Genomic DNA, 12,311 nt, shown 5'->3' on the forward strand with positions numbered 1-12,311 from the left:
GATGGTGTTGTCATTCAAATTTGTTACAAATTGAAATGGTTTAATTTTATAGCACAGAACACTTTCTACTTTCTAGCTTACGTTATATTTAAATCATCTTCCTTCACAAAGTTGTCCTGGAAAAGCACACTGTAAAAAAGAAATCTTGCAGGTGTGAAAAATAATAATAAAAAATAGCTAACTATATGCAAAATAATCATTACTTTAATTAATAAAAATGGGTTTTACCCTTTTTATTGATTATTTAATTCTAATTCAATAAAAAAAATAAGAATAATTTTAACTTATTATTTTTCTTAAAATGTAAACATTTTTTTATGACTTATTCTAAGTAAAAAAACTATACTGTGAATTGAACACATTTAAGTTAAGTTAAATTTAATGACACGGCACTTCCTCTCACATCAATTTCTTGGTCTTTACAACAACGCATTCAGCTGTAACGCTTATCCATAATAAGAGCTATTTTACTACGAATCTATAAGTATAAAGCATATTAATTCCGTAATGAATAACTAGTATTTCATTTCATATAGCTACAGATGTAAGCATTTGTTCATGTGGGAAACACGGCGCGCAAGGTAGCGTCTTTCTAACAACCTATCTCGTTGGTTTGCTTTAAAAAGCAAGCACATTTTTCAGATAGTTACATATGTTCATATATTTTTTTTTCTTTTTTATCATTTAAAACTTTTATTTTCCACAGAAAAAGACAATGAAACTTTGAGATAAGTTTGAGGACGCTATGGCGTTTGTTCTAAACTACGACCTGTAAACAACATAAACTGACGTTTGCCTAACCGTCACGGTATTATTTGACCTATTTAATTAGTGTTCTACATAGGTAATGTATTTTCTGATAAATTTTTATAGGTAATGTATTTTCTGATTAATTTTTAACACTGTGATTTATTTAGCGATGTTTGATTTCCAACGTCCTATTTTATTTCAGGATTTTCACTATCGCATACTGAAAAGTAGTGGAAAAGGCGGCCATTCATTTAAGCGGATATGCTGGCGTAAATGCAGAACGTGTCTGAAGAGCGCCATCTGCCTCAAGATTTCACTTTTTCACTCTCTATGTTTTCTTCCCATTTTGCACTCATTCCCGGGACATTATTTGATTGAGATATACTTTTTGTGTAAGTTTAAAAAAAGAAAAGAAAATTTACATTGATATTTGAATGTCAGTAATTCAGTAAAAATTATCCTCAGACATTTGATTTAATTTTCCTTTGAAAATATAACTCCATTGTTGTGACTATCTGTGTATGTTCGAATAAATAAAGATATATGGAATTTTAGCATGTATTTGTTATACAGTCATTACTATCCAGCGTTGCCTTATTACTCATTTTTTTTGAGTACTGTAATTCAAATGAAAATCGGAGTAAATTAAAACCATTTTTGCCACTACTTATATTTAATCAAACTCATTTATTTTAGGTAAATTTGAGTAAATTAATAAATTAAGTTTACTCAATAGTGCAGTATATTAAATCTACTCAAAAATATTGCTTGTAATTTGTTGCCTTATTTTTTTTAAGTACTTTTAACGCATTATTTTTTACAGTGCAAGCGGGTCCACAACTTACGTATATTTATGTACTTCTACTAATATTACCCACACCTCCCACATTCCATTCCCACAATTTATTTTATTTTAGCTAACTTACAGCTGCTGTAATAAAGTGATTAAAAAGGTTATTACAAATTACATTTAGAGAGTCAGTTTGTTTGTCACCAGCGTGTGATCTGATAGTGAAGCGGTCGTGGACACCACTGCCCAGCTGGCCGCTAGGATCTAGTTGAAGATAAATAATTAACAGTTATGCAGGAGAGGAGGGGCCCACCTGAGGGCGCAGCACAGGGGCCTTCAGCAAGCCAGCTACACCACTGGTAGCAACGGCACTGAGTGCCACAATGATTCTCCCCTCTTTACCTGACTATTTGAGGTGACTCGCTATCTTTAAAAGAACTGTTTGCCTTTTGCCGCACTAGTTGGAAAATGCACCAGCAATTGTACGGAGCTGCCATTTTTATAGGTTCTCCAGCTATATATGATGTAATGCCAACTCATTCTTTTGGTGACTCATCCCTGGCTGATGTATCTTGTCCAGCGCCGTTGCAATAGCGTGCAGCTGACCACTCCGATTACATTTGGAAAACCGGACTGAGAATTGCGCTTTGACGTTTCACAGTTCAACTACAGTGTAAGGAAATCTTATGGTGTATCTGGATAAGAAGTGGATAATACCATCCTATACAGCTGGCATGATGCGATTCAGTGATGTTTTGCGAAATACCCAATCAGTCAGTAAGTTCACGTTGAAAAGTTCCTGTTAGTAAAAACCCGAGAGTGGACAGAACTTGAAAAGGAGCAGATAGAGCACAATTCCTCAAAGTCTGCCTTTGTGCGCCAGTTTGGCACGCAGCATTAAGAGGATAGCTCTTGGTAATCGAAATCGACATAGAAGTCAGTCATCATCATCATCTATAAATACGCACTCTCTTCTAATTCTTCCGTTTGCGATGTCGATCTAACAACGTTAAAGCGGCTATGGTAGTTGGAATAGTTTGGCCATTCTGTGCACCATTATATTGTTACAGAATGATTACAATCAAATGAATTAAATTTGTAAATGATATGTGATTAATTTTGGTGTATTTGATAAATCCTGCGTCACTGGTGCGAATATGAGGTAAATGACACAGAAACAGTCGCACTGCTTTGACCCTGGGTGCAGCCAGTTTGGAAAACTGAGTAGAAGCATGCGTAAGCAAGGTATGGGGCAACTGAAAATGTGTGTGGCTTTACACCAAGTTTAGGCTTTATACATCTCAAATTGTGTGTAAGCACCGTTTATACCTGAGGCCCCAGAACAGGAGGCGTTAATCAAACTTCAAATTCGATTAACACCTCCTCTTCTGGTTTCTTATTGTGGAAGAACACATTGGTAAGGCACAGACACAATCTTCACACATAAAGCAGGGACAACATGAAAAGGCATAGAAAATCGCTCTTACTTTGTCACTCACATAAACAAGTACAGAACAATATTCACCAAGCTTGGAGGAAAATATCTACCATCATTAAAGGTCTTAAGGCAAGCAGAATTTATATGGTGTTATGAAAGGATGTACAAGTGAGTGTCTTAAGTGTGCATAAAGACCTATTTTATGATGTAAGAGGTTAACTTTAAAGCTGATTGGCTGAATGTAACTGTCTCAGCAAATTTTACTTTGGCTGTTATTTTGTTCTGCAAGCCAACAAAGGTTATTTAAATATTGTATATCTCCCCTCTGTGGGCACAGGGTTTAGAGCAGTGGTTCCCCACCTTTTCAATGCCTGGCACCCCTAGCAAATGTTTGATTTATGTTTGCACCCCTACAAAAGTAATATTACATTTGAACGAAAAAATTGAACCACATGCAGTATTGCAGGTGAACAAATTGAACTCAAAAAATATGTTTTTTTATTCGGTGCATATACAAGTTAAGTCAAGTCAAGTCAAGTCGGGGAGCATGCACTGGTACAGTGTGTTGCCGCACCCACCACATGACAAAACAGCTCCGGATCCAAGTTGGGAACACCCCAGGCAGACACGCAGTCCAATCCCACCCTCTGGAAATGACCCTCTATCTGCAGCAGCCAGGTGTTACGTGGGCAACCCCTTGGCCTGGTCCAGCCACTCGGGTCCCCAACAATGAGGATCCTATGAGCTGGATCACCCTCAGGGAAATGCCCCACATGGCCTTAGTGCTGTAACTGACGCTCCCTCACAATGCAGGTAATGTACCTCAATTGGGACTTCATGAGCAACCGCTCATTCAACACAAAGAGACACAGTACCAAAGGAATCCAGACTGTCTCAGGTCACTGGATAGCGTCCATGTCTCACAACAATATAGCAAGACAGGAAGCACCAGGACTCTAAAGACTTGGACCTTCATCCTTTTGCATAGATATTGGGAGCACCACACACCCCTTTCTGGTGACTTCATGACCTCCCATGCTATTCCAATCTGTCTACTGATTTCATGGGAACAGTCACCAGACACATGAATGTCACTGCCAAGGTAAGTAAACCTCTCGACAAGGTCGACACTCTCTCCACAAACAGACACACTGCTGATGGCTGTGCCCAAGAGGTCATTAAAGGCCTGGATGTTGGTTTTTATCAAGGACACTCGCAAGCCCAGACACTCAGAATCCTCACTCAGTCTCTTGAGCCCCATATCAGAGCCTCCATTGACTTCCCAAAGATCACAGCACCTTCAGCAAAGTCAAGATCCATGAATCTTTCTTCACCAACAGATGCCCCACAGCCGCTGGACCCCACGACCTTTCCCAACACAAGCAGTGAATATAGTAGGAGCAAGAACACACCCCTGGGAAAAATGCAGAGGGTCTGCCTCCACTCTGTACAGCACTCACAGTACCAGTGTACAGGCTGGGCATGATATCCAGCAACCTCGAGGGGATCCCATGAACCCTCAGGATGTCCCACAGGGCAGCTCGATCAACTGAGTCTGCTGATATTCGCTTTTGAACTTCCATAAGAACCCTCAGTGCCAGGATGCTGTTGATGTTAGACTTCTTAAGCATAAAACCAGACTGTTCCGGTCACTGTTAGGTAAGCAAGTGATCATGGATCCTATTGAGGACGACCCTAGCAAGGACCTTACCCGGAAAATACAGTAATTTAAATATAAATCGAGCAATTTACCTTTATAAATCTCCATAACCTTTTAAATATGTCCCCTAAAATGGTTAAGACACGTGATTGATCATCGGGAGTTGAAGTATCCCACAAAGCAAGAAACACAGCAAGTAAATAACACTCAATCAATGATCGGGGGGTTTGGGAGATTGGAGTTCCCCGTGAAACAGTTGGTGTCACTATGCCGCTAAGCAATGAAACACGGTTGACGAGCTTTGTCCCCCGATAACACCTGCACTGTAGTTCAAAAACAAATGCGCTGCACAGTAGCACACAGACCAATGCGCCACTGCCAGGACCACCAGCAACAGAGAGGGGCCGAGTATGAGCAGCAGGTGTTGCACCCAATTCAGTCCCCCTTGTCCCCCCTTAGCAAAAATATCAATCAAACCTCGAAATCATTGATGTTTTTCACGATTAAGGTTTGCATAGAAATCAATACAGATCATGCCCTTCTCTGCGGATCATTGCAAGGTCCAAATGCCATTCTCTTAAAAGAAGTTATTCGCGTTATGAACGCTTCGGCTGCAGCAAGGAACCCGTGAGAACGTGCATTTCTGCAGCTCATTCACAGGAGGCAATTCTGTGTGCATTGCTTGATCATTTTCCTATTGTAGAACAGGAGTACCAATTAATAAATGATCTACAAATAAGGACACAAGTCGCACAATGCAGCTCACTCGATTTGTGATGCAACCTTCCTCTTTGTAGCACCCCCTGAAATGACATTTCACATCCCCTAGTGATGAAGGCACCCCAGGCTGGGAACCATTAGTTTAGGATGAGGACTGATGACGGCTTATAAAGTAATAACCTTCACTTACTTTTCTGCTACCACAGTGGTCAACTTCTGGTAGCAGTGCTCTAACATTTTTAGCTACTTGGTTACTACACTTTTCAGTGTCCTGACAGTCCCTTCTTCTTCTATATTATTCTAATTCATATGAAATAAATTACAAAATTACCTTTATGAAAATCTTTATATATAATACACTACCATGGCTGTTCGTTTGTTTGTCCAGGATTTTAAATCACCTGTAGCTTGCAAACCATTTGACCTATTGAGCTGAAATTTGGTGGTATGTGATGTCTACAGTGCACTTTTGGGGTGATGATTGACCTCCAAGGTGATTCCTCTTTTATTTTTGTTATATTTTATCATAGAATCAACTCTCGGCAGTGGGCAGCAGGGAGGCAGTGCGGCACATGCGTACGGGCGCTGTTCTCATCCCTACCACCTTCGCCATCACTTCCCCTACCTCTTCATATCTTAAATCATTCTTGAGGCAGATTGAAGACTTAAGTGCCAGCTTAAGTGAAAACTTAAGGAAAACGTACTAAGTAATTGTAACACAAACATCGACTTAATCAGTTTTAATGTGAAAAGATGCCAACAAAAAAACAGAAGAAGCGGACCGCTAGGATGGAGAAAAGAAGAGCTGCTCAGGAAGCAGCAAGTGCATCAACCTGTGAGCAAATGCATATTAAACGTACAGAGAAAGAGAATGAAGACTAGGAATGTTCAAGTCAAGTGTATTCAGTGCACATTAACATGCAGTGCGCCGTTACTGGTCTTTATATATAATACGCTACCGTGCCTGTTTGTTTGCCCATCCAGGATTTTAAATCACTCGCAAACTGTTTGACCTATTGACCAGAAATTTGATACACATATACTACGTGACCTATACTGCTTTAGGGGTGATGATTGACCTCCAAGGTTATTCCTCTTTTTATTTATATTTTGTTTTACTGTAGAATCAACTCTCGGCAGAGGCCAGCAGGGCGCTGTTCTCATCCCTCCCACTTTCGCCATCACTTCCCTTACCTCTTCATATCTTAAATCATTTTTGAGGCAGATTGAAGACTTAAGTGCCAGCTTAAGTAAAAAATTAAGGAAAACATACTAAGTAATTGCAAAACAAACACTGACTTAATCAGTTTTAACGCAAAAAGAATGTGGAACAGAAGAAGAAAAGAAGCAGGTCGCTAAGGTGGAGGAAAGAAGAGCTGTTTAGGAAGCAGCAAGCGCATCAACCTCTGAGCAAATGAGTGGTAAACGTACAGAGAAAGAAAGGGTATGAAACTATGAATGCTCAAGTCAAGTTATTCACTGCACGTTATCGTGCAGTGCACAGTTACTGGTAAGAAATAAGTAACAAACAGCCAGAATGGTTTGTGAGAGTAAGATTTTGCCAAACCAATCTCTTAATATTTTTTTAAATAGGCAATAAAAAATAGTTGACAGAAGTAACGTATAAAAAATTATTTATTTAAACTTTCACCAAGCCTTTGATACAGTCGACACTGAAGATTACTTCTGGAACTAGAAGCTGTAGGCATCAGGGGTGACCTACAAAGCCTGATCTCAAGTTGGTTAACCATCAGGAGACAAAGAGTAAAGATAAACATTAGAACATTAGAACACTCTAGACGAGAACAGTCCATTCAGCCCAACAAAGCTCGCCAGTACTATCCACTTATTTCTTCCAAGAAAACATCAAGTCGAGTTTTGAAAGACCCTAACGTCTTACTGTCTACCACACTACTTGGTAGCTTATTCCAAGTTTCTATCGTTCTTTGTGTAAAGAAAAACTTCCTAATGTTTGTGCGAAATTTACCCTTAACAAGTTTCCAACTGTGTCCCCGTGTTCTTGATGAACTCATTTTAAAATAACAGTCTCGATCCACTGCACTAATTCCCTTCATAATTTTAAACACTTCAATCATGTCACCTCTTAATCTTCTTTTGCTTAAACTGTAAAGGCTCAGCTCTTTTAATCTTTCTTCATAATTCAACCCCTGTAGCCCTGGAATCAGCCTAGTCGCTCTTCTCTGGACCTTTTCCAGTGCTGCTATGTCCTTTTTGTAGCCTGGAGACCAAAACTGCACCCAGTACTCAAGATGAGGCCTCACCAGTGCATTATAAAGGTTGAGCAGAACCTCCTTGGACTTGTACTCCACACATCGTGCTATATAACCTAACATTCTGTTAGCCTTCTTAATGGCTTCTGAACACTGCCGGGAAGTCGATAGCTTAGAGTCCGCTATGACTCCTAAATCCTTCTCATGAGGTGGACTCTCGATTTTCCGACCGCCCATTGTGTATTCAAACCTAACATTTTTACTTCCTATGTGTAATATTTTACATTTACTGACATTAAATTTCATCTGCCACAAATCTGCCCAAGCCTGTATGCTATCCAAGTCCTTCTGTAATGATATAACGGATTCCAAATTATCTACTAATCCACCTATCTTGGTATTATCTGCAAACTTAACCAGCATGTTACTTATATTCCTATCTAAATCATTTATATATATTAAAAATAGCAGCGGCCCTAGCATTGACCCCTGTGGAACACCGCTCTTAACATCAGCCAGTTCTGATGAGGTTCCTCACATCATCACCCTCTGCTTCCTTTGTCTGAGCCAATTCTGCACCCATCTAAAAACATCACCCTGAACTCCCACTTCTTTTAATTTGATGCCCAACCTCTCATGTGGCACCTTATCAAATGCTTTCTGAAAGTCCAGATAAATAATATTATAAGCTCCACTTTGATCGTATCCTTTTGTTGCCTCCTCATAGAATTCCAGCATGTTAGTAAAACACGACCTCCCTCTTCTGAACCCATGCTGACTGCTTAGAATAACTCCTGTCCTTGCGAGGTGTAGCTCGATTTTATCCTTAATAATTCCTTCCATTAATTTTCCTGTGATGCATGTTAAGCTTACTGGCCTATAGTTGCTTGGATCTGCCCTGTCACCCTTTTTATATAATGGGATATTTGCCATTTTCCAGTCCTTCGGAATCTCTCCAGTGCGCAGTGACTTCCTAAAAATATGCGTCAAGGGTTTATATATGTACTCACTAGCCTCCTTAAGAACACGAGGATAAATATTATCTGAATGCTTATAAGAGGATAATAACATCATCAGTGGAGTTCCCTCAGGGGTCTCTCCTTGGACCGTTACTTTTTCTGATTTACATTAATGACACAAATTTTCACATAGTCAGTAAACCTGTGAAATTTGCAGATGATACAAAAATTGGAGCAATGGCAGACACGGAGGAGGCAGCAAAACCAATTCAGTAAGATGGAAAATGCAGTTTAGTGGAGAACACTGCAAAGTGCTACATGAACACATAACTCCAGTTTTTAAATCCTTACACTGGCTCCCGTTTAAGTTTGGGGCAGATTTCAAAATCCTCCTTTTAACATATAAAGCTTTAAATGGCCAAGGTCCAGACTTACTTGTCTGAACTTATCATGACTTACAAACGAGAGTATACATTAAGATCTCAAGATGCCGGTCTGCTTATGATTCCAAGCAAACTACTGAGCCACGTAATTAAAGCAGAAATGTTGACCACCTTTCAGAAGTATAGTATCTGGACGAGGTATTAGGACATCTTAACTATTAGCTAAATACACAAGTCTGATGGACTGAATAGCCTCCTCTCATTTGTCAAACTTCTTATGTTCTTTTCAGCAACACAAAACCTGCCTTTGGTGACTAGTTCTCTCATCTAGTCAAAGCACCCCCTGACAATATTTACAGGTCTGAGATGCATTAAATATATGACATACTTTAAGTTATATAGATCTCTTAAATATGTGTAGTAAATATTATTTCATGCCCGTTTTCTGAAGACATTCACAGGAGGCTGTTGTTGAATTGTTGCTTTGTCACATTTTTGACAAGGCTTTACTTTCTTAGCATGAGGCTCTTACAATGACACACATTCACAGAAGATGTGAAAAGAGCACAGCTAGCATGAAAATGTATCATCAATTAAGACTTCAAGATAAACAGAGGCCCCCTGCCTTCCTTTTGACTTGCTGACCTGAGCTCCCTGCATTCACATAAACATGCACCTGCTCTATTTTTAATGAATGTGTAAAGAAATTGCGATAACGAAAATAGCTATCTTTAGGTTAAATCAATATAATAATGGTGTAGCAGAGATAAGGCGATACCCAAGGACTGTTCAAAAACAGTATCATTAATCACCTTCTGGGATTAGGGGTTTATAGTTAGTGATGTGGAGGCACAATCAAAGGAATGGAGAAAAAGTGTGATATGGGTTTACAGATTTAAGTGAAGTTTAAGGTGTGCAATTCCTGCCTACTACACTACAGAGCACTGATGTAGAAGTATATTACTTTACAAAGGAGCAACGGGTGGTGCTCCTTGTTCTTGAATTGAGCCTCCTGGGTTTGAATCCCACTCCTTTGTGGCGGTGCCTGTTGGCCCTTTGCCTGTATGGGTTTCTCGCTGGGTACTCTGATTTTACAACATCTGAAAGATATGTGTATTAGTGTTATACTTCTGCCTTGTTTGTAATTTTTCATAGACTTCATTTAGGGTCTCTTCCGATCTTTATATGCCTATTATGGGTTTTTGACTATGAAGAGTCCAAATATATGATTTTCTCTAGAACAGTAAATGTACTGAACGTTGTGAAAAACATTTACCCCACTTCTGATGCGATTTTGTTTTGTTATGGGTGCCACCATTTCACCAACTCCATCTCCAATCATTGGTTTGCAATTCCTCAGAGGTACAATTTTGTAGGATGTAATGTCTGATGTTGATTATGTATTGGGTTAAAGGAGCACTCTGGCGACCACTTCCTATCCGAGTTTGTAGATAATTTCCTATACAGACTTACTGCAATTCTTTCTTTTTTATTCTCTCAGGCATATGGCTTTTTGGCAATTTTTTTATTGTGATTTCTGTGTTGTTTTTAGTTTGGGGAAAGTGCAGTTTGATTTTTGGTTTCTACTGTATATCTGTGTGTATTTTTTGCAATGTCTAATATCTGGTCCATCTATTTCAAAATATTGTCTCCCCATTTAAATCCATATAGTTAAGTTGATCAGCCCAGAAAGAGTATGTGAATGTGGGAGTAGACCAGCTCCTAGTCTAGGGTTCATTGCCATAATAAACTTCATTTGTCCATGGTCCTCAAATGTATTAAGTGGATTGCTTTTATATTAAGCATGCATTAGGAAAACATACAAGGAGAACAAGCAGACCAGGCCAGGATTTTAGGTCAGGACTCTGGAGTTATCAAAGAGAAATGCTAACAACTGTACTACCATGCAAACTAAAGTGCATGTTACATGTTCTGGGTATTTTCAGACAATTTTAGTTTCCAGTGGAGTTTAGAGACACCAATTAATCGAGCATATACCTCCTTCTATAATTAGGAGACAAATTTTACAAAAAAAAAAATACTAAATTGAAAGACAAATAGGCTAAGTGAATTGCTGGACCTACAAGGTAGAATTACCAAAGACCCAAATTCATAAATGGGCAAAATAAAGTAAGGTATAGACAATAAAAGCACAAATACCTTGTGAGTCTAGTGTCTCTGGCCTGACAGATTCACTGGTATGCTATGTGTCTCTATATCAGGGGTCTCCAACATGTCGCAACCCCTTTCAAAGTAGCTCACCAAAGGGTTAATGAATCCTACATAAATTTGAAAACTTGATTAGTCAAATTAGAGGTGGGTGGTCTTTCCAAAAAATCATATCTCGATCCTTTTAACACAAAATCACGATCCACAATCTGAATTGCAATCTATCTTTTCAATGTGACATACACTTAAGAGAATATCTGGACTCAAAGTCATCAAGACCTAAGTAACACTTTATTTTAAATATCAAACAAAGTTGAATTCAATTGTTCGCTAGCTAAGCTGAGTTAAGGAGCACGATCCGAAGCTGGTTAGTGAGTGAGGAAGGCCCCTCCACTCGGCCCGCTGCGTGTTTCTCGTTTCGTGCAATTAAATCGGTACCACAAGCGAACTCTGATACATAGCGAAATGAGTGAAATCGCAAAATCAACAGGAATGTTCAAGCAAATTATAAAAAAAAACCCAATCTAAATCTGTTAAGTAGTTCTCTTGTGAAAAGCAGACAGACATATACAGTACTGTGCAAAAGTTTTAGGCAGGTGTGAAAAAATGCTGTAAATAAAGAATGCTTTCAGAAATATAAGTAATGATTGTTTATTGTTATCACGTTGCAAAATGCAAAGTGAGCGAACAAAAGAAAAATCTAAATCAAATCAATATTTGGTGTTACTACCTTTTGCCTTCAAACCAGCATCAATTCTTATAGGTACACTTGCACAAAGTCAGGGATTTTGTAGGATTCTAGTCAGGTGAATGATCAACCAATTATACCAAACACATGCTAATGATCATCAATGTCACACATAGGTTGAAACACAGACATTAACTGAAACAGAAACAGCTGTGTAGGAGGCTTAAAACTGGGTGAGGAACAGCCAAACTCTGCTACCAAGGTGAGGCTGTGGAAGACAGTTTCATGTCATGGCAAGATTGAGCACAGCAACAAGACACAAGGTAGTTCTACTGCATTAGTAAGGTCTCTCCCAGACAAAGATTTCAAAGCAGACTGGGGTTTCAAGATGTGCTGTTCAAGCTGTTTTGAAGAAGCACAAAGAAACGGGCAACGTTGAGGATCGTAGACGCAGTGGTCGGCCAAGGAAACTTAGTGCAGCAGATGAAAGACACATCAAGCTTATTACCCTTCAAAATCGGAA

General features: G+C 39.1%; 1 protein-coding gene across 3 annotated transcripts in view; it reads right to left on the reverse strand.

Annotated features, from left to right (window-relative positions):
• The window catches only part of LOC114657387 (astrotactin-2-like), a 2,479,169-nt gene that overhangs the window by 1,193,168 nt on the left and 1,273,690 nt on the right, over positions 1-12,311 (reverse strand). The window lies entirely within an intron of this gene.

Source organism: Erpetoichthys calabaricus, chromosome 9 (assembly GCF_900747795.2).
Source record: "Erpetoichthys calabaricus chromosome 9, fErpCal1.3, whole genome shotgun sequence".
NCBI classification, from domain to species: domain Eukaryota; kingdom Metazoa; phylum Chordata; class Cladistia; order Polypteriformes; family Polypteridae; genus Erpetoichthys; species Erpetoichthys calabaricus.